Consider the following 22,556-nt stretch of genomic DNA (forward strand, 5'->3'; position numbering starts at 1 on the left):
TATTAAAACAATAACTATCAGACTAAAGGTTTCAGGGTGAGATACATTCTTCTTCCGACCAAAAATATATATTACTTTATGATCTCGTAAAATAATATATAGTGTAGCCAAGTGGGAAAAGAGAAAAAACTTTTCTCTTCATAATAAGATTGAAGATCATTTTAAAGAAAATATCATTATAGTCTTTAATATTCATTGAATTTATTTTTTCCAAAAGTTTAGAGAAAGGAGATTATTATATTATTTATTCATAGATTTAATGTTTACTGAGTACATATTATTTCTTGGGAGTGTTTCAAGTATCAGGAATACAGCAGATCATTTTTTATCAGCCCTTTATTTCTCATTTTTAGAGAAGAAAACTGAATGTAACCTGAATAAATAAACACATAACATAATGTCAGTTATTAATAGGTTCTGTGAAGGAAAATCATGCTCCATAGCATATTGAGTGCTGGTTTAGGTAGAAGTTATCTGACCTAACTTGGATCAAAAGAGTGATCTAGCCGTGTGCGTAACTAAGGGAAGCATGTTGCAGGAAGCTGGGAAGGAAAGATGGAGGGGACATCCCAAGATTCCTGAGCCTCATGTTTCATAGAGAATTTGAAAGGCAATTTGCTTGTGGCTAAAGAATGGAAGAATGGTAGCATGCAAGATTAGAAGGAAGTCGACAGAGGCTAGGTCTTGTAGCAAGTTGCAGACCAAAGAAAGAATTCATAATTTTATTCCAAGTAGAAGGAAAGACATTCAAAAGATAACAGTAGAGAAGAGATATACAATAAAAAAAAATAAAATAAAAACTTTTTTTCGTGTGCTTTGGGTAATTGATTTGGGGATCCAATGGGGAAATAGGAAAAAGCAGAAGCAATGAATTAGTAGTCATTTTGGTAGCCTCAGTGGAAGATCTCAGTTGTGGTGATGAGGATTAAAAATTGTTTAGAATATCCATCTAAAATAATTTTCTAAATGATTAAGTGTGAATTTGAAGAAAGAGGATTAATACATGATGGTTGGGAAAATACAGAACTCCAGCCTCTTGAAATTTGTCCTAAACAATCCCTAAAAACAATGATTCTTGTTGTGGGGGGATGGGGGAAGGGGGAAGAGGTAGGGAGTTTCCATGTCCTGCCGAACATTCAGAAATTTATGAATTTGTATTTCGTTGTCCTAATGATTGAAGAGGCCCAACTGAAATTTATTCTAGTAGATGTTTATCCTTGGTGTAGTAGATGACCTGGGTCTCACGAATTGTCCTGCGCCTTGGGCAAATTCTAAGAGCCAAAAATGTAACTCAATTTCCAGATACAAACATAATATATTTTGAACAGTTTTAATATTTACTGACATTGACAGAATTGCATGTAATATGCAAATTGTTTTTAAAAATATTTACCGAGAAATACTCACAATTTGGGGGAAAAAATCATACCATCAGAACTAATGCTACTTATTGACAATTGAAATCACAAATACAATAGAGAAGCATTACTCTGCATTTGTATTAATTGCTTACAATTATGTACTGGAATTTCTGAGGGTGTTTTTAACAGATTTAAAGCCAAATCATTATTATATTTGACACATAAAATGCAAGGATCTCTTTGAATTTTATGAAAAGAGGTTATTTTATAATAAAGTCTATAGTTGTCATTTCATATAATATACAATTTTATTAGAGTGATGTTAAGAATGTTAAAAATAATATGTTAAAATGATTAATTTTAATTTATTTTCCTAATAAATAAATATTTGTCTTTCCTAAAGCGACGAAGATACTTTCCAATATCTTTTTCTCAAAGCATTATTATTCTTTCTTATACATTAAAAAGAACACTTCTTCTGGATTTTATTTTTATCATTTCCCATTTGTCATGTTCATTTTTTACATTGGTATTTTTTTTTTTGTCTTCCAATTTTGATACTTTCTATTTGTCTATCTTTGGTCTTAATAGTCTTGTTTTTAATTCTCTAATCTTATGTTAATCTTCTTTTTTGTAATTTTGATATTACAAAATATATTCTCAATAGCCTTTTAACTGGCCTCCCTTACTCGACAAACTCTTCATAGACTGTGCACACAGATTAGTTATGGAGAATTTTTTAAAACGTAAATTAAATCGAGTAATTTACTTGCTTGAAACCTTCTTCTCATGGCTTCCTTGTATAATCTGAGTGTGACTGTACCATGTACGTTAAGTGCAATGTTACATTCCTTCTGATGCTATGTAAACTGGTCCACATCAGCTTTTCTGAGCTCTTTTTCTCTCCCTTGCTATGTTCCAATCCAAACAGACCCTGTTTGTTTCATTGTCCTTGTAGCCTTTCTTGCCATTGTGTGGCTCTTACGTTTTCCTGCAAAGTACTTCTTCCATGAGTAACCTTTAAAACCCTTTCCATTCTGTTTATATTTATTATAATGTGTTTGATAACTGATATTATCTTCTTTATTTCCTTTTCCCTCTAATTGAAGGTTAGTTACATTTATAGTAACCATGGCAATAAGTTTATCTGGCATGTGTTTAAAATATATTTGTTGAACTAAGGAGTCTGTATCAACGGCCTTGGGCATGAATCCCTCGAGCTCTTTTCTTATAAACACATAATAAATATACATTGTCTACTGTAAAAGTTGTACCTGTATGAATAAGACAGAACTAAGAAACACATTTGTAGCTTATTCTTGTCTATATAGTCTTGATATTTTTTTATTCGATCTTACCAATTTAGTGTTAAGAAAAAAAGATCTTAGAAAATATATCATTTAATAAATTAGTGATTATATCATGTTTTATACATTATACAAATGTAGTATACTATTACGTAAATGTAGTATGCATTATCAAATAGGCCACTTAAAATTCAAGATAAGAATGGATAAATAAGTATTGCTTTAGCATTAATTTTATGTCTGCAGAAATATTAGAGTTACATTTTTGTCGCTATTATTGTGCTCCTTTTAAATATAATATATACATAAATACAGCAATATTAATGTGAATCTCATCTTAGATTTGATGTATCCCCTTTTATATAGTCCCTGAAAATTAAGCTATTTGAAATAAAAATAAGATTGGAGAATGGGATGCATGAAAAACTAGATATATAACATTTTTTAAAAAATCTAAATTTTTATAAAAGTAGCCTGTTTATCTTTAATTCCATTATTAATTCTTATTATAAACTTGAACATTAAAATGAAAATAAAGCCTAGAAAAATCTGAGAGTACTTAAACATATCTTAATTTTTACTTCCTTTGAAAAATTTGAATTTCACACAGTCTCAATATCAGTATAGAAATATATTTAGCCCTCCAATTTTATTGTCTAAGCAGTGTGAAAACAATTCTCATTTAAAGTTTATGAGGACTTAAATTCAAACTCTAGCCATAAAATTGTTTCAATATTGAGACAAGCTCTAGGAATGAGTTTTAAATTCCATTCTTTTAAAAAATTTTATGTTTTTGATGAGCAATTTCTCATGTTCATTCCAATGAGCAATAATGTCAAGGTAATCAAAAACAAGAATTTCAATTCATAACATATCCCTAGAGATGGCATCCATATAAAAGCAATTTTTATCTGGATAGGTTTTGAATTTTCACTCTTTCTAGGGAATTTGTGTTTTTTCTTTATTGTTGGTAAGTAGAACAGTAATACTTATTTTAACACTAAGGCAGATTAATGTATTATGCCATATCATATTTGTTTCATATGCCACTCTAGTACAGAAAACATGACTTTTAAATCTTTATCTATTCATTTATTGATTTAGCACTATGTACATCTAATATCTGTTTCGACTGCTATTTCACGTTACTTTAGTCTTCTATTGCAAAATTATGCATGAAAGTTTTTGTTTATTATGTGTTTATTTTGTTCAGAAGACTCAATGTGTTTTAACTCACTTAATTCTCTCAATAACTCAATGAGAAGCCAAGTTACAGAGAAAACACATAGGAACTTCTACTGGATCAAAGAGCAACTCAGGGTCACGACCATAATTTTAAGCTAATAGCCTGAATCTAGAGTCTGTGCTTTTAATCACTAAGGGACACTCTCTAAACAAACATCTTTTTAGGAGCCAGTTTAGTAACCAAATATATGTGAGTTTGTATTGTATACATAAAATAGTCCATTATTATTTCATCACTTAAAAAATAAAGAATATTTTTGTATATTTATTTTAATTATATTTTGGCATTTATTTTTCTCTTTTGTATCTATAAATACACTTAAATATTAGTATATTGCATAAAATAGTGCAAAGAAAAAATGTGAAGATTATCTTTTAGTATGAATAGGCAAAAATTAATAGAAAAGTCAAAAATAATTCTAAATCTCTTTTTTTGGAATCTTACAATAATTTATTTTACTTCTTAATTTTCTATTTAGAATTATTCTGAAATAGTTTGAAATGGGAATAAAATCATATAATTAGATAGATTAGATGATAGGTAGGTAGGTAGGTAGATAGATAGATGGATAAAGAAAGAAAGAAAGAAAGAGATTAGCCAGCACTTTCACTACCATATGCTATTTCTTATAACATTTATCCTCATGAACAAACTTGTACAAGAAATAAGATTTTGCCATTTAGACTTTACTCATGAATAAAATGCCTTTAGGGGAAAATAGAAATGACTTTTTTCTTCCCTTTTTCTTATCCAGAAAACAGCTCAACTGACACAAGTGAAATTTTATAAAAAGAGACACATTTTGTTTGAAGACAAGTATGAAATATTCTAACCTTAAAGGTGGACTTTTTAGAAAATGGCGCACAGAGAAAAACAACAATATTAATGGGAGAGCAGTTATCGGCTCCTCTCTGTTGTTAACATAAATTGCATTGCCATAAAATTGCACCATCCCTTTTTACACAGAATCAAGAGCATTTTATCATAACAAAAGATTATTCTTTTCAAACTCAGTGGGAAGTAGGCAATAGTAGAATTCTTATTAGAATGCACAGTGATAAAGAATTCAGTTCAACTATGTTTTTTAAATGCACAACTTAAAAGAAACATTTTTTATAAATGGACTAACCTTCAAAATAATAAGAACATAGCAAAAACAAATATCTGCTGTTTATGTACCATGGAACTTTGTTATATATAGATTATAATCTATCTATATACAGTGAAACGTGTATTAGTACAATTTGATGAAGTACCGTCTTTGAAATAAAATAGGTCTCCAAGTTTAGAAAAATACATGAACAAATAATTTTCAATTCTGTGTCATCAAGTTCTAGATCTTCAGACTAATGGTGTGGTCCCTCCTCTTTATAACACTGATAGTTGAACTTGCCACAGACATCCATCCGGTTTCCTGAGTAGTCTCATCAGTAATCAATGAACCAGACCTTACATCACACCACAAGACGTGATCAACATCACTGAGGTAGTGAATCGCAGTCAATCCATCAGCATCGATGTCATGTTAGCTGTGACCCTGCTCAATAAGGCTGATGATGTTCAAAAGATAGATGTACTTGGATTGTATTAGCAGCTGCTGAAGCAAGATAACTGTAAGCAAAGGGTAGAGAAGTGAAAAAAAATCCATGAGCAGTACCAAAATACCGTTTCTGAGCTTGGAGATATTATTGGTCGAATTACTAAAAATATTCTGGTATAAGGACTCATTTATTTTTATGTCTGATGCACTGGTAATGCTGCTACAAAAACAAAGAATAAGAAATTGCCACCTGGCAAACACACCTTTATTATTTTATTTTATAGATGTAATAATATTTGCACTGTATAGTCTGAGACAATAGGAAAAACAAAAACTTCAGTCTAATGTTTGAGTTTCTCCAGTTATCAGATGAAGCTTCATGTACAATTTAACTTTTCCATGTTAAACTGTTTCAGATGTTTCTCAATTCTCACATATTCTTATGTGTTGTGTTGGGGGAAAAAAGTTAAACAATCAAAGTCAATGTGTTCTATAAACTATGCCTGGTAAAATGAAACTATTAATTCTTCTGTGAACTAAATGCACGTTAATAAAACAATCTTAAATAACTTACAGGCTTTTTATGAATTTTAAATAAAAGCATTGTATATATACTTTTTTGTATTGGTTTCTACTAAACATTATATATAGTGAACTCACTGCTGTTCTGTGGAACAGAAATTCATTTATTTTTATTATTATGTGATACTTAATTGAATAAATATACCACAATTCATTTTGATTGCAAGAATTTCTTATTACAAATAAAATATCAATATTCCTATATATGTATTTTTGTAAAAATATGATTGCATATGGGGAAGGGGAAGGTAAATAGAAAGTGGAGTTGCTGGGCCATCAGAAATTATTTGATCCAGTTTTAATAGATCCTTCATGTTTTTCTAAGTGGTTGAACCAATTTATAATGTATAGGAATTCTAATTGGTTCACATTTCACCAACACAGGTTATTAACAAACTTTCTCATATAGGCCATTCTGATGAATGTATAGTACTTATTTTATGTTTTTCATGATGAACAACAAGGTACTGTACCTATCTGTGTTTTTATTGACTATCTGAATATCTCTTTGTGACATTATCATCCAGTCTCCATTTTTCAATTAAATCATCTTCTCTTTCTCTAATTTGTATATTTTTTTCTAGATTATATTTTTTGAATGTGACACCTTTGCAATTGTGTATGTATTGTAGATAATTTATCTAGTCTTTGATTTTACACTAATCATGTTCTTACATGAACAGACTGTGTCACACAAATTAACTTTCCATATTTACATTTATAATTTTTATTGATAAACTTTTCACATTTAGATCAAGTATTTATGTTTCGTGTACAGTATTTTATAGGGGTTATAAATAATTGTCTTCCATGTCAATATCTACTTGATGCTACCATTTATTGAAAAATGATACCAAGTGATTCCAAATATAAATATTACTATAAATCAAGTGCATATTTATGTGTGAGTATAGTTCTAGACTATTTATTCTGCTGTAATGCTTTACTTGTCTTTCTTTTGGCCAGTATAACACTGTTCTAATTACCGTGTTTGTCTTAATCACTGTAGAATAAATGTTGATAACTAATTGAACTTGATTAAGTCTACTAATTCTGATTCTATTTGTTTGTTTGCTTGCTTGCTTTTAAAAATGTCTTGGTGATTCTTAACCATTTGTGTTACCATAAATATTATATAATCAGTTTTTTTATTTTTTACTCGAAATCCTGGTAGCATTTTGTTTAGGAGTGCTTAGAATTTATTTATAAATTTGTGAATCATTCACACCATTACATGACCTTGGTATATATGTGTATACCTCAATTTACATATTTAATTTTTTTCGGTTATGTTTTATAGTTTTATTTGTATAGGTCTTGCTCATATTTAGTTAGGTTTTGTATCAATCATCTTTGGAATGTAGTGAACCATCCCCAAAGTATCAGTATAAAACAATATTCGATATTTTAGTTCACAATGTTATGGATGGCAATATGGCCCAGCCTCAGTGGAATGATTCTGCTACTGTGGGCTTCGCTCAGATAATCTTAACTAGGTTCGCTCGTGGGTCTGTGACCTACTGTCTCCGTTATCATAATCTTTTGTGTATCCACTACAGGCTTTTCCTTCAATGTTACCATGAGGCTTACACAAACTGTCTTATGTTAATGACATCCTATTTTAAGCTGACATCGACTTACTTTGAAAACACAGAAACTCTTTACCATTACCTCTTACTCCCTCACATTTTAGGTTATTGATGTTATAATTTACCTCTATTAAATATCGACTATTCAGTAACAGTATTTTAGCTATAATCATTTCAAATACCTAGTTTTTTTTCACTTTTGAACTACAATTGTAAGTATAATTTAAGTAATTCAGTACCATTACAATACTAGAGGATTTTATTTTGACAATGTATTTACCATTACCAGTGAGTATTATACATATATTATCATATCATATATTATTTGTTCTATAATAGTTTATTTTTTATGTTTCTCATGTTTACCTCAATGTAACTTCCTAATTCCTGTTACAACTTTTCTCTTATATACTTTTTTGGACTAATGTCCCACTCCATCTAACCATGTTCCTTTATATTGAATCCAAGTTTGGACCTACTGGTATATATATATTTTTTCTTTCTTTTTTTTTTTTTTTTTTTTTTGATTTCTTATTCCCTTTTTAAGTGTTTTTATTCTATTATGTTGCCGTAAAATTGAAGGGGGCGGGTAAGGTTTATTTCATCTAAGACTGATGCAATTACATTGGCCTCTCAGAGGAAAGCATTAACCTCCTATAAACTCCATGGAATTCAGTTAAGTTATAGCTCTGAAAACAAACAATACTGGTCACTTCGAGACCCATCCTTCAGTCCCCCAATAACCAATGATGGGCATCAAACTGACAAGAACAAGCATTTCAGCATATTTTACTACTATTTTATGTAAGTCTCCAGTTACATTGAGTGAAAGGCTGACAATTCCTCAGTCATGCAATTTTTTATCCTGCAGTCTAGTGGCTGTCACCCTCTTCTGCATGCTGGCAACTAGTTGGCCTTTTTTCTGAATTCTAATCCACATGTGATGAGGCAATAATGAGCTGTTCTTTAAATTTCTCCTAATAAATTATGCTCAGGCAGGTATAATAAATGAGCCACATGGTCATTTTCCATTATTTGCACATGATAAAACTTATTTTTGCAGGATATCGTGTCTTGGATATATTGTCAAGGACCTGAATGAATGAACCCCTTGCAAACAATAATATTATGTATGCCTTTGTGATGATTACCTTAAAATTTAACTTATTTTTACTTTCTAATATTTGTCTGTACTTACTAAATAGATGATTTAGAAAATACAAGTAGTTCAAGGTGAGTTCTGTTTTTCCATCTCTTGAATCTGCCTCAGGACTTGGAGGGAATGCCACAACAATATAATCATGAATGTCAGGAGTCTTTCTAGATGCTAATAGTGGATGACACCAAAAGTCAGAGACAGTCCTGGGCTTCAGATCAGCCCAAGGAATTGGGGGAAGGGGGCAGAGAGACAAAACCTGTTTCTTCAGTAATTCTGCCTATACACGTACTCACATACTTCTGCACTGAAAGGGAAAGATTTTATACACTAAGAGTGCAGTGTATTTTGATTAAAATTCTCTGACTGTTAAATATTTCAGAAGGAGAGTTGTACTTAAATATTTCAGTAACATTTAAACTTTTCAACGAGATTTTATTCCAATGTATTAATAATGACGAATTTAAGGATATGGTTCTTATACATGTAATTAGCTAACAAAAAAAGCAGAATAGGAAATTATTATTTGTTGAACTTGGCACACTGTACCAGATGATTTCCCAACATGTGGAAAACATTTGACAACAGCGTTTTAAAATGTAAATGTTATATGAGGAATATATAAGAGAAATTGAGTTTTCAAATATAGCTTGGAAAAAATATCAATATTTTTAAAAATTGGAGAGTAACACAAGATGATAACTATTCCAAATTTGACATCTTTGTTAAAATTAGTATAGAAGAATTCAAAATTATGTAGCAAAAAAGAGACATTGCACATTTTTAACATAAATGAGATATAGATTAGTCAAAGAACTCTGCAGATACATTTATCACATCCATATATGTTGATCTCTTTGATTGTATTGCATTACACTTTTTAAACAAGGACAAAAGTAAATTCTTACAATGTTAGAGGCCATTCTATCCATTAAAAATAAAAAAAAGGTTCATTAATATATACATTTTCTTATTTCCTTATTAAATTTATTGGGGTGACACTAATTAATAAAATTATGTAGGTTTCAAGTGTACAATCCAGTAAATATCATATGTATAATGCATTGTGTGTTTGCCACCCAAAGTTAAATTTCTTTCCATGTATTTAAATTTCCTTCACCACATATTTGACTCCCTTTACCCTTATGTACCACCCTCCACGTCCTCCCCTCTGGTGACCACTGAACTGTTGTTCGTGTCCACGAGTCTCTGTCTGTCTGTCTTGCTTGTTTGTTGCTTTCAGTTTTATATCCCACATATGAGTGAAATTATATGATTCTCAACTTTTTCTATCTGAATTATTGAGCTTAGAATGACACTCTCAAGATCCACCCATATTGTAGCAAATGGCAGTGACTATTAGCAAAATTATATTGAGTCTATTTGAAGGTCATATACTCTAAATGATACCATCTGCTCTTTTACACTGTATTTTCATAACACACATAGCTCTGAAAATAATTTAAGATTGAAATCTTAAAACACTAGTAAAAATCAATTGATTTTTTTTACCACCTTTCCAAATTCACTGCATTACTGACATGGATATATATTATAGTGTAGTATCTTTTTTCTATCTCATTATTCTTTTTTGGCACAGTAAAAATAGAACATTTTAAGAATTAGAAATGTTATAGTATTTAAAACTCTGATAGTTCACTTTTATAAAAAACATGATTTTAAAAATAAGATTTTTTATGGATCTACATTACTATGATGGCTATAAAGCATTGAAAGTTATATAAATCATAAATAATTAAAATTCATTCTTTGATGCACTTAAACCAATAGATCTCCTCGGTTCTTCCCTTCCAGTACCATACAGAGTTGACTATGGCAGCTTTGTCATGAGTCTTGAAGCTCAGTAGTGTCAGTTCTCTGAATTTTTCCTTTTTTTTCAGAATCGTGTTAGATATGTTGGGTCTTTAGTCTTTTCATTGAAAACTTAGAATCAGCTTGTTGATATCTACAAAATAACTTGCTATGATTTTGTGTAGGATTGCTTTAAATCTATATATCAAGTTGGGAAGAACTACCATCTTAACAATCTTGAGTCTTTGTATCCATGGTCATATAATATTCCTCCATTTATTGAGATCTTCGATTTCTTTCATCAGAGATTTGCAGTTTTCCTTATGTAACTCTTGTACACATTTTTGTAGCATTCTTAGGTATTTCATTTTTGTGTGGTAATGTAAATGATGTTGCATTTTTTATTTCAAAATCAAAATTTTCATTGCTAATATAAAAGAAAGTAATTGACTTTTTGAAATTATCCTTGTAAGCACCAACCTTGCTATATGCACTAAGTAATCGTAGGTGTTTTTGTAGATTTCTGTTGATTCTTGTGGATTTCAACATAGACATCATATCATCTGTGAACAGAGACAGTTGTATTTTTTTCCTTCTCAATGTGTGTATCTTTAATTTTTTTAATTAAAATTTTGTATTAGCTAGGATTTCTACTATGGAGTTTAATATGAGTGGTGAGAGACACTTGCCTTGTGTTTGTCTTAAAGGGAAAACATTTATTTTCTCATCATTAAGGATGACATTAGCTATAGGTTTTTCAGATGTTATTTATCAAATTTTTTTAAATAAAAATATTTAAATATTTTAACTATTATTTTACTTTCATTCAGGCCAAGGGTCGATTTAGAAAAAAGTTCTATTTTAAGTACATGGCTGAGAGAATGTAGGAAGGCTGTCGATGATTTTGTTCTGAGCTTAGCCTATCAGTCATCTTGTTTGAAATGTGAACTCTGACGCCTTCCACAGGTGTATTAAAATTCTTTGCAAGAGGTTGCAGGATTGTAGGATGTAATAAAGTCTGCATAGCTTCATTTACAATAATGCAGAATCCTATATACTGAGGCCCCTGTCCTTATGCCTTGAGATTCATTCCTGGTACCCTCTTGCCCGCATCACTGAAATGAAACCCACGGTGCTGCAGTTTCTGCTGCCATTCCCTCCTCTCTTCGTCACAAGGTCGGAGAGTGCTCCTCTTTTTCACGTTTATGGAGCTCATCATAGACGCTGTCATTCCTGTGAAAATATCCCACCTTCCTGGGAAGAACCTGGCTGTGAACATTCATAAAAGTCTGTCTGACTTTGAGGCCATCCTGCCTGAAGAAAAGCAGGAGAAGTTCCTTGAAATGCTTCCCCACCATTGTCCTGACTCCTTGGGTCGCTTGAAACAAATTGGCCACTTCAACAGGATGCAGGTCTCAGAAGTACTCCACCGGCCCCAGGGGACACGAGAGTACATGTCCTGGTACTCAGGCTTCCTGTCCATGAGGGCAAAGGACAGGTCTTCTTTGAGAACCACCACAGAGGGCCTGATGAGCTGTTGGCCAAATCTGAATGCTGTTTTCTAATGGTCCAAGTATGGAAATTCCTATCTCATTCTAGTTTGCTGAGAGGTGGCGTTTCTGTTTGTTTGCTTCTGTTTTTATCATGAATAGGTGTTGGATTTTATCAGATGCTTTTTTCTGAATCTATTCATTCAGACACATGGTTTTTCTTTAGCCTGATAATGCAATGGGTTGCATTAATTAATTTCTGAATGTTGAATCAGCATACTGAATGTGGCATGCATGGAATAAACCCATCTTAGTCGTGGTATATAATTCTTACATATTGTTGTATTTGATCGGCTACTCTGTTGAGAATTTGTGTGTCTATGTTCATAAGAGATACTGGTCTGCAGTTTTCCTTTCTAACAATGTATTTATCTGGTTTTGGTATTAGTGCCTTTGTAGAATGAATTAGGAAGTGTTCCCACTACTCCTATTTTCTAAACTTTTTAGAATATTGATATAATTTCTTCCTTAAAACACTTGATAAAACCAGTGAAACCTTCTAGACATGTGGGTTTTTTGAAATGTTAATTACTGATTAATTTTTATAACTCTATACATATTATCTGTTTCTGTGTGTGAGTGTTGGATGTCAGAAGACCCTTTATCAGTCACAGAGGTAGTACAATGGGCATCTAAGACAAATGTGGATGCTGTCTAGGCCCAGGAACAAGGGCTTCCCCTCACTAAGGCTGCCCTCTTTAATTCCACCACTGAGTACCAACTCATTGATGCAGAGACTGATGACAGCACAGTTCCTTGGGGAGACAGGCCAACACAAAGAGAGGCAAATTCATAGAGACAGAATATAGATTAAAGATCACCATCGAATAGGCAGGAGGAAGTGAGGAGTTATTGCATAATGGGTACAAAGATTTTGTTCAGTGTAATAAAAAATTAGAAATAAATAGTAGCGATGGTTGGAGAACATTGTGGATGTAATTATGCCACTAAATTGCTCATTTTAAATGGTTGAATCATTAAAGTCCATGTTATATATATTTCACCACAATAAAATAATCTATATGCAAAACATATGTGCAAATTTGTGGTATTTTATCTCTACCAATTATAAATGCTTGCATTTTAGAGATATTGATAGAAGTAAATTTGAACCTAACAGGAGCATGTAATGAATCAAATAATTCATCAGTGGTAAAAAATGTCAATTAATCTTGTAATTGAGACAGAATTTCATATTGGCTACATTTTCATTATAATTTTAACCAGTTCTAAAATTCTCCTTTTGTTATTTTTAAGATAGATCCTGAAATAATAATAGATAATAGTGGAATGATCAAAAGTCAGAGTCTTTGATACAAGTCTTAACATGACGTTGATTCTAAGACCTTCTTTAATTATTTACTAAATCACTTGCAGCTCCATTTTTTCACATCTATAAAATGAGGAAATTCTAAAAGAAGATCTTTGAGGATCTACAACCTCAAATACACTATAATTATATAGAATTTTTCTGTTCATCTTGACAAGTTGAAATAAAGGTCCTTGAAAATGCAAAATAGGTAAACCAGTAACTATAGAAGCCACTTCAATGGATTGTATTGAGTCCACTAGTTTTATGAATTATTAAACTAGTTGTGTAAATGTACTAAAAATTCGAGTAGGCAATACAAAGAAAAACTTTCATTATTGGCAAATTACTTGGAAGTGTGCAGTTTTAGTCACATTGTGAATAAAAATTTTCTTGTCATCTATTAAGAATGTGAAATAAATATGGGATGTTCTATCTCCTTTCAGGGAAGAAATGAAACCAGAACTTTCTGATTTCTCAGATGACTGAATTACTGGTCATTCATAAACTGGTTCAGTGGCCTTTGCAGAAAGGTGGACTCGTTTCTCAGAATCATAGACACGCAGGAAATATGCACAATAATAAGAGTAAGTTTTTCTTCTTCTTTATAAGAATAATCAAATATATGTATTCTTTAATATTATTTTAAATTCTAAGGACATTTTATTTGTTGAATAGATTCATATGTATTCTTACAAATGGAAAATATATAAATAGCAGTTATTACATCAGAAAATAAGCAAGGAATCAAATTTTCCTTGAAATGCTGGACTGTTAAGAAAATAATGAGGTTTATAGGACTATATATTATCATGTAAATGCATATAGACCATGCTTATTTTCTTAATATTATTTCATTATGGATTAATTCCCATTAAACAATCATATTTACTTTCATGAGTTTATGTTCCCTTTATTTAAAATCTATTTTGTATGAATCTCATTATAGCGTAGATGAATAATTATTTTGCATATTTGAGAATCAACTAAATTTGAAAAGTGAGGCTAAAACTTTTTTTTCAGCACCAGATTCAATTTTATTGTTGAGTTGTATTCCATTGTGCAAATAGATTGTAATTTGTTATCCATTCTGCTTTCGGTTATCTCTGAGTTCTTCCTAGGTTTTAGCTACTATGAACACATAATGCAATAAACAGATGATGTATCATTGAATTGTACAAGCAAGGCTAAAACTTGACCTTAATTATGATTTAAATAAACTGAAGTACTTGATATTTAGTTTATAGGCTTTCCAATCCAGATTTTTGTCTTAGTTTTAGCTACTGTATCTATTTATAATCCTTTCCCGCTCCTGTAAACGATGGTCACTGCCTGCTGGGAGCAGGTTTATTTGCTCATAGGTTTGTTTTATGGAACTAAGGGTTGATAGCAGCAGGTACAACTTCCTGCCATCATCTGGGTCACTTATGTCCTACAGATCAGTGATTTCTTTACTAGAACAGCCTTAAATTACAACCATGAATACACACACACACACACACACACACGCACACGCATGCATGAACACACATGGATGCACACAGATCATTCACTTTGTTCAAGAGTTAATCTAAACAGAATGTGATGTTTATTAGAAGATAAAATTGAAAATAAAGAGTAACAGGATGGAAGAAAGATATATAACATTAGGATCATTCTTTCTATGCTATGTTTTCTAGAATTATCTCCTACTTTTAGTAGTCTTGTTTATGAAAAGATACTTTCTCCAAGAGAAAATGTAATTCTGTGGCAATTTTTCAGCTTTGAAAAAAATGTTTTAATCAAAAATGCTATTATCATAACCATCACGCCAAAGTAACTACTTCAAGCATGCATATTAGTCTACCAATAATATATATAGTTCTAATATATATATATTAGAACTCTGCCTATAACTACCATGCCAGACTGACTTTAATGGCACATGGAACTTTATATTTTACTCAACCTATCTTTAATAATACTTGAGAATTAAAATGATGCAATTTATTATTTTCATGCTATCTGTGAGCAGATGAATAGGTAAATGTTACATATGAATAACAAACTATCAAAGATACTTCATATACTGACATTTCTAAGTAGGGAAGAAAATAAAGAGTCATTTAGCACTCTGCATCCTAACAAAATTATACAGTTGACCCTTGAAGATACAGGATGTTAGAGGCACCAACTCCCATGCATTCAAAAATCCCTTTATAACTTTTGATTCTACAGTCATTGCTTCTCATCAGCAAACTCACCTAACCCCAGGCTGAATACGATATTTCTAATCTATGGTGAAAATCTGTGACTGGAAATGCAAAAATGGTTTTTAATCTGGGGTCGGTTTAATCTATGGGCACAAAACCCATGGACAAGAAGGGCCAACTGTATTTATTTTTTAAAATTTGCATATAAGTGGATCCACTCAGTTCAAACCCATGTTGTTCAAAGGTCAATTGTATATTTAATCTTTCTCTTTAGGTTTATGCTTCTTCTATTTTTAAGATACACAGGGCAAAATAATATAACTAAAGCATGTCTATTTGAAAAGTTAGGAATTTACATAGTAAATGTATAGTGATCATCTGTATATATTATTAAATAATTTTAAAATTCTATGACATTTTTATAATTATTATTTTATGACTGACCATTATATAGATTTAGTTTTTTAAACCAGTCTTCTCTTTCTTAAATGTGTTTTTTTTTATTATGATAACCAGTGTTATGACAAAAGGCATCAAGATAAATAAATAAATATATCATCAATTATAATTTTATGGAACTTATACAGATCTTTACAGTTTCTGATATATATTTTGATATGGTCTTCTAGAACACTATTCTGATTTCCATACTCCCACAAGAAGAACATGCAATTTCTTGTTTTACCACAATTCTTGATATCATTTTATATTGTCCTTACGTAAATATTATTAATATTTTCAAAAGGTGACACTTCTTTAAAAGTTAAAATTTTCTTCATTTCTATATGCATAATTTTTATTTATTAGACACTTTGCATTGGAAATCTTTTGTTCCTCTTTTGCAAGTATTCTTATTATAGATGTTATTTAAAAAGACTTTGATGTTTGAAAAAAAATGGTTTTCCAATGCTGCTATCAATCATTTCATGCTATATTTATACATCAAATATATGCTTTATTCATAAAATTATAGTAATAGTTTTAGGATATTTCATATCATTATTGTCACTAAAGTAACTAGTCTTTGGTACAGATTAAACTTTGATGAATTCAATAATTAATAATCCCTTTCTAAAGAGAAATAAAAGTAGCATTGAGATTTACCTGATAATTCTTTGACTTATTGTTAAAAATCTAATTAGAATACATTCTCTACAACTTAAAAGATTTAGCAGCAGCACGAGCTTTAGTATAAAATAATATATCACTAATTGAATATAAATTGGACCATATATTCCAATTATTATCTTTTATGCTGTATAAAACATACTGTTTGGTGTGTTATGAAATGTAACATTAAAACTTCATTAAATCAGACTTAAAAGCCATTAATCACAAGTATATACGCATTTGTCTCAGTATCACCAACAATCACAAAAATTTCATATCATTAACCTTGGTTGGCTTTCTAAAGCAAAAAAATTTTATCAACTTAGCTATTTGTTAGATATGATTCCTTAATTTTGTTTTCATCCAAAACAAAAACATGTTTACCATTTTAATTATAATTACAAAATTAAGAATATATAGTTATTGTGTAAAATAATTTTGTGCAATTGCAAAATGCATAAGAGATCAAAATTACTCATAATACCAATACCTAAACATAATTTACTGTTTTGTATTGGTGTTCAGCTTTACAATTTTTATGTCTGTGTGTGTCTATAATTATTTACAAAATAAGGCCAGTGTATCTATATTCCATGCTGACCAAAACACTGCATCAAAGGATATAGATATTTGTAAAACTAGTTCTGTATATTAAAAAGTTATAATTCTAAAATGTATATAATATAAATTATTACAAATTCTAAATAAGAGTGCACTGAACCTAGGTCCTCTCTCTCTATTAGTACATTTCATCATCATACAAAATGAAATTTCTCAATTGTAATATCATTTAAATTGCATTTCTGTGAATACCAGTAAATGAAACAAGTTTTTGCTTATTTTTAATTGTTTTTGCACAATCTTTTCAACTTTCTGAACATACACTGACTTTTTCTCCTTTGAGTTATTTGTTTTCTATATTAATTAATAGAATTTTTTTCTCTGTATAGATATTAAGTTGATATCACTTATAATGAAAATATTTTTCATACTTTAAAATTTTGTTTCAATTCACTTTTGTGTTTATTTTTAACTTCCTTGAGTTGTAATTTTTAACTTTCTATATATGTCTTTACACGTTCCATATTTCATGTCATGCATAAATATCAAGCTGCACCTACACCCTTTAAATATTTGCTTTTAATTTTTTTGTATGTTACAGTATCATTTTAAATGTATACTTTTAATTCACTTACATTTTATACTAGTTATTAAACATAACTATTTATGTAATATTTTATAATGCTATGTCTACTATTTAAAAGAGAATATATTTTTATTTATTAAACCGGCTGTTTGGTAGGCTTTAATGGTACAAATTGTAGACTAAGAGATGTATAAGGTTCATATTTGCTAAACTGAATCATTTCTAAGCAATAACTTTATTTTTGGTTGTATACTCCTGAACAGTATATACAGTTTCATAACCAAAAATATTTTAATAGGAATGAAAATATTTCCAAATAAAAAAAGTGATCAGTAAATTAAATTAATAGTTTAGAATCTCAATATTAATAATATTTTAGTATTTGTTAAGTCTCTTTTATTCGCAAGACCTCGAATAGGAGATTCGTACATATAATCTCATTTGATCATTACCCATCAATAAGAGGAATAGTTTTTAGCCCCATTTTACATATGAGTAAATATTTTATCAGAACATAACTATTAATAATTACAATAACTTTATTAATAAACCACCCATATATTGAACTTGGGTAGGCACTGAATAGCAAGTTTATTACTCTTTATTAATAGAACATTTCTACTGTAGGTTTATGACATTTTTAAAGTTTAACATTACAATTTCTTTTGAGGATATTTTATTTTACTAAATCCTTCAGTGTATGTCTTCTCAGTTTCCATAATATGTGTCAATAAAAGTAATAACTGAAAACATTATACTTGGAGATTCTAATAATGGCATTACCTAACCATTATGTATCTCGAAAAAATAAAATTTGTCACAGATATTCACAGTACATTTTGTCCCTTCGGCTAAATTTTTTTTAATATTTCGAGATACCTCTTTTATTAAAATAGAATATGAAAAATGTATTTTAGAAGTTTCTGAAATGACAAAATGCTATTTTTAAATCATACAGCTTTATTATTGGAAGAGATATTATATTTTCCACTGAAATTGTGAGCAAATTAACAGCAGTTGAGTCACATTGTTTTGGAAACCATGACTAAGATATATGTTTTCCAGACAATGATATTATATTTACACTTACAAAGACACAATCATTCATATACGTGCATGCCTGTTTCTTTGTTAGTATATTTATTCTGTTTTATTATCTTCTCTTTATGTATTAATTCTTTATGTATTGATTCTTTATAATAGCAACTTAAATTTTAAAAGGTAGAAAACAATCTTAAACATTCTAAGGCTTCATTTGTATGTAGATTCTGATAGAACAAAAGGAGATGTAATGTAAATTTAAAAGCAATTAATAAAGTTCCCCTTCCCAAAGGTATGAAAGAAGGTTAATTATAAATGAATTCATGAGGAGACAGGGCTAAGAGGGGAAGCTAGAAGCAGCATCGCTTAGTTTAATATATTTAGATAAAGTTTCTAGTAATATTAATCTGTGTTTAATACTGATCTCGGCAACTGAGTCAAGTTTTTCTAAGTATGTCTACAACTAATTTGTATTTATATTATCTGTCAATACAAAATACTAGATAAAAAACAAATTTAAAATTACTATATTTCATTCCCAAAGAAATATATCTACTGAAATATGAAAACAATATAGTTTTCAACTCTTTATTTTTTACTATTAATTTTCCAGTGATGGTCAGTGACTTTATAAAATTTGTCTCAGACTTTGCTCTTTGCCTATAACAGACCCAAGGCAGGTTCATCACCTACTCCAAATTGTTGTAAAAACCTGTCTTTATACATGATAACATATGTTCAGATCTACTATTGGAATCTTCTCCAGAGCTTGTGTAATATTAGCTTGCATATTTTATTGATTTGTAGGTCCTTCACTGTTTCTAGAATCTGTGGATATTTCTTTTACGTTTTAAGAGCTTTGATTACGTATTTAGAATTATTTTATTTTATCAAAGATATCTCATTATTAATAGTAGAAAGAAGTGTCATCTCATGCTACTACTTTGTCAAAACTATAAAGCCTCTTCTATTTTTCTCTTTTGTAAAATAATCCAATATTTATCTTAATATTATTTTAATGACATAATACAAGGCCTGGCAGATTTTTTTTCTGGAAAGGGTCAGAAAGTAAATATTGTAGCCTCTATGGTCTCTGTTGTACTATTCAATGCTGCCACTGTATCACAAAAGCAGTAATAGACAACATATAAATAAATGGGTGTGACTGTTTTCCAGGACAACTGATTTACAAAAATAAGTGATACAGTGGATTTGGCTTGGAGACATAATGCATTTAATAACACTTTACAAATTCTATAAAATGTTGACTCTTGACATAATGCATTTAATAACACTTTACAAATTCTATAAAATGACTATTTTTTCTGCTTTCACTCATGAGATGTTTTTTTAATTACCTTACCTACTTTAATACTTATATCTGTATTACACATACGGTGTGTTATGTCATGTTCTCAATTAATATATATTGTACTCCTGGATGAAGAATTTAAGTTCATTTTATCACTTTGATTTAAAGACAATTGAAGGATCTTGAAACAACCAAGAAGTTGTTATAATTTTTTAAAAAAGATAAAAATCTATAGTGGAAATAAAGGTTTGAGGGTACATAGACTGCTGATTAAAACAGTTAATGCCTATGATATAATTTTGACTCTTAAAGAGATATATATTTAACCTGTAACACTTTTAAGAGATGCTAAAATTGTAAAAACTCTAAAATGAGCAATAATTACACAAACATTGAATTATAATAGCAAATTTGATAAATGTCCCTTTGTGTATTCATAGTGAACTATTATATAATTATACATACATACATAATTATATATTCATACATATATCTCATGGGAATATATACCTGACTTTTATGTCTAAACCATTAAAAGAAGTCTTCCTAGATTCATATATACCAAAATTGAATCTAAAACTATGTTTTTCAAAACTCTCATCTAATTCTACTCTTATCTAAAAATAAAATGATTTTTCCTGTCATTAACTGTAGTTTTCATGAAGTATTTCTGGTAGTTCTTTTTTTTCCCCCAACTAATCTGTGAAAACCATAATTTAACCTTAGACTATTAGAATACCTTCCAGATACGTCATATTGTCCTTATTATCTTAATCACTAAATCACAGCAAACACATTTAAAAGAAAAAAAAAATTATTTTACTCAAAGAATATTTGTATTTTTCTATTATCATTTTATTTTTAAATTAGATTTGCTGGGGTGGCATTGGTTAATAATTATATAGGTTTCAAGACTATAATTCAATAATATATCATCTGTATATTGCATTGTGTGTTCACCACCCAAAGTCAAATCTCCTTCTGTCATCATGTATTTAACCCTCTTAACCTCTATTTACTTCCGCCTCCCCACCGCCCCTTTTCCCTCTGGTAACCACTAAACTTCTGTCTGTGTCTATGACTTTGTGTTGGTTTGTCTTGTCTATTTTTGCTTTCAATTTTATATCCCACATATGAGTTAAATCATGTGGTTCTCAACTTTTTCTGTTTTACTGTCTCACTTATTTCACTTAGCATGATTATTCAAGATTCATCCATGTTGTAACAAATGGCAGTATTTTATCTTATGGCTGAGTAATATATATCTATATATACCATATCTACTTTGTCCAACATCTATTGAAGGGCACTTAGGTTTTTTTTCTATTGACAGTTGGCCACTGCGAATAGTGCTGCAATGAATATCAAGGGTGTATGTATCTTTACAGATAATTTTTTTTTTTTAATTTCTTGGGTAAATACCCAGAAGAGTGATTGCTGGGTATACGGTAATTCTATTCTAAATTTTTTAAGGAACCTCCACTGTTTCCCATAGTGGTCGTACCATTTTACATTCCCCCCAGCAGTATATGAAGGTTCCTTTTCTCTGCATCCTCTCCAACACTTGTTATTACTTGTCCTGTTGATGACAGCCATTCTAACAGATGTGAGGTGGTATCTCATTGTGTTTTTGATTTACATTTTTCAATAGCTAGTGAAGTTGAGCGTCTTATCATATGTCTGTTTGTCATTTGTATGTCTTCTTGGGAGAAGTGAGAAGTGTCTATTCAGGTCCTTTGCCCATTTTTTTTTTAAATTTAAATTTATTTATTTATTTTTTATGGTGACATTGGTTAACAAAATCCAATAAGTGTCAGCTGTACACTTTAACAGTAAGGCATATATATATATTTACTCTGTGTGTTCACCTCTCATAGTTAGCTTTTTTTCTGTCACAACATATTTGACCCCCTTTATCCTGTCTACCTCTCCCCTCCCCCCATCTTCTACCCTCTGGTAACCACTAGTCTATAGTCCATGTCCATGAGTCTCTGTTCTGTTCATTTGTTGCTTTTAGGTTTATATCATACATATTATAGATATCATGTGGTTTTCAATTTTTTCTGTCTGGCTTATTTCGCTTAGCATTATTATCTCAAGGTCTATCCATGTTGTTGCGAAGTGTTAAAATTTAAATAAGAAAATGAGTGCTTTTTTTCTAATGGGGGAAAAAAAAAATGTTATCGAGCTCCAAGGAGTCACTGCCATGTTGGAGAGAGCTTTCTATAGACACTATAACTAATAATTCTGAAGAATAATTCTGACTAGAACTTTGGTCAAATTTGCTACCCACATCTGTATT

At 30.1% G+C, this 22,556-nt stretch overlaps 1 pseudogene; it reads right to left on the bottom strand.

Moving 5' to 3' along the window:
• Positions 1–11,705: 11,705 nt before the first annotated feature.
• Positions 11,706–22,556, bottom strand: part of LOC102885685 — a 39,272-nt pseudogene continuing 28,421 nt past the window's right edge.

The sequence above is a fragment of the Pteropus alecto genome, unplaced genomic scaffold, assembly GCF_000325575.1.
Source record: "Pteropus alecto unplaced genomic scaffold, ASM32557v1 scaffold17, whole genome shotgun sequence".
NCBI lineage: Eukaryota > Metazoa > Chordata > Mammalia > Chiroptera > Pteropodidae > Pteropus > Pteropus alecto.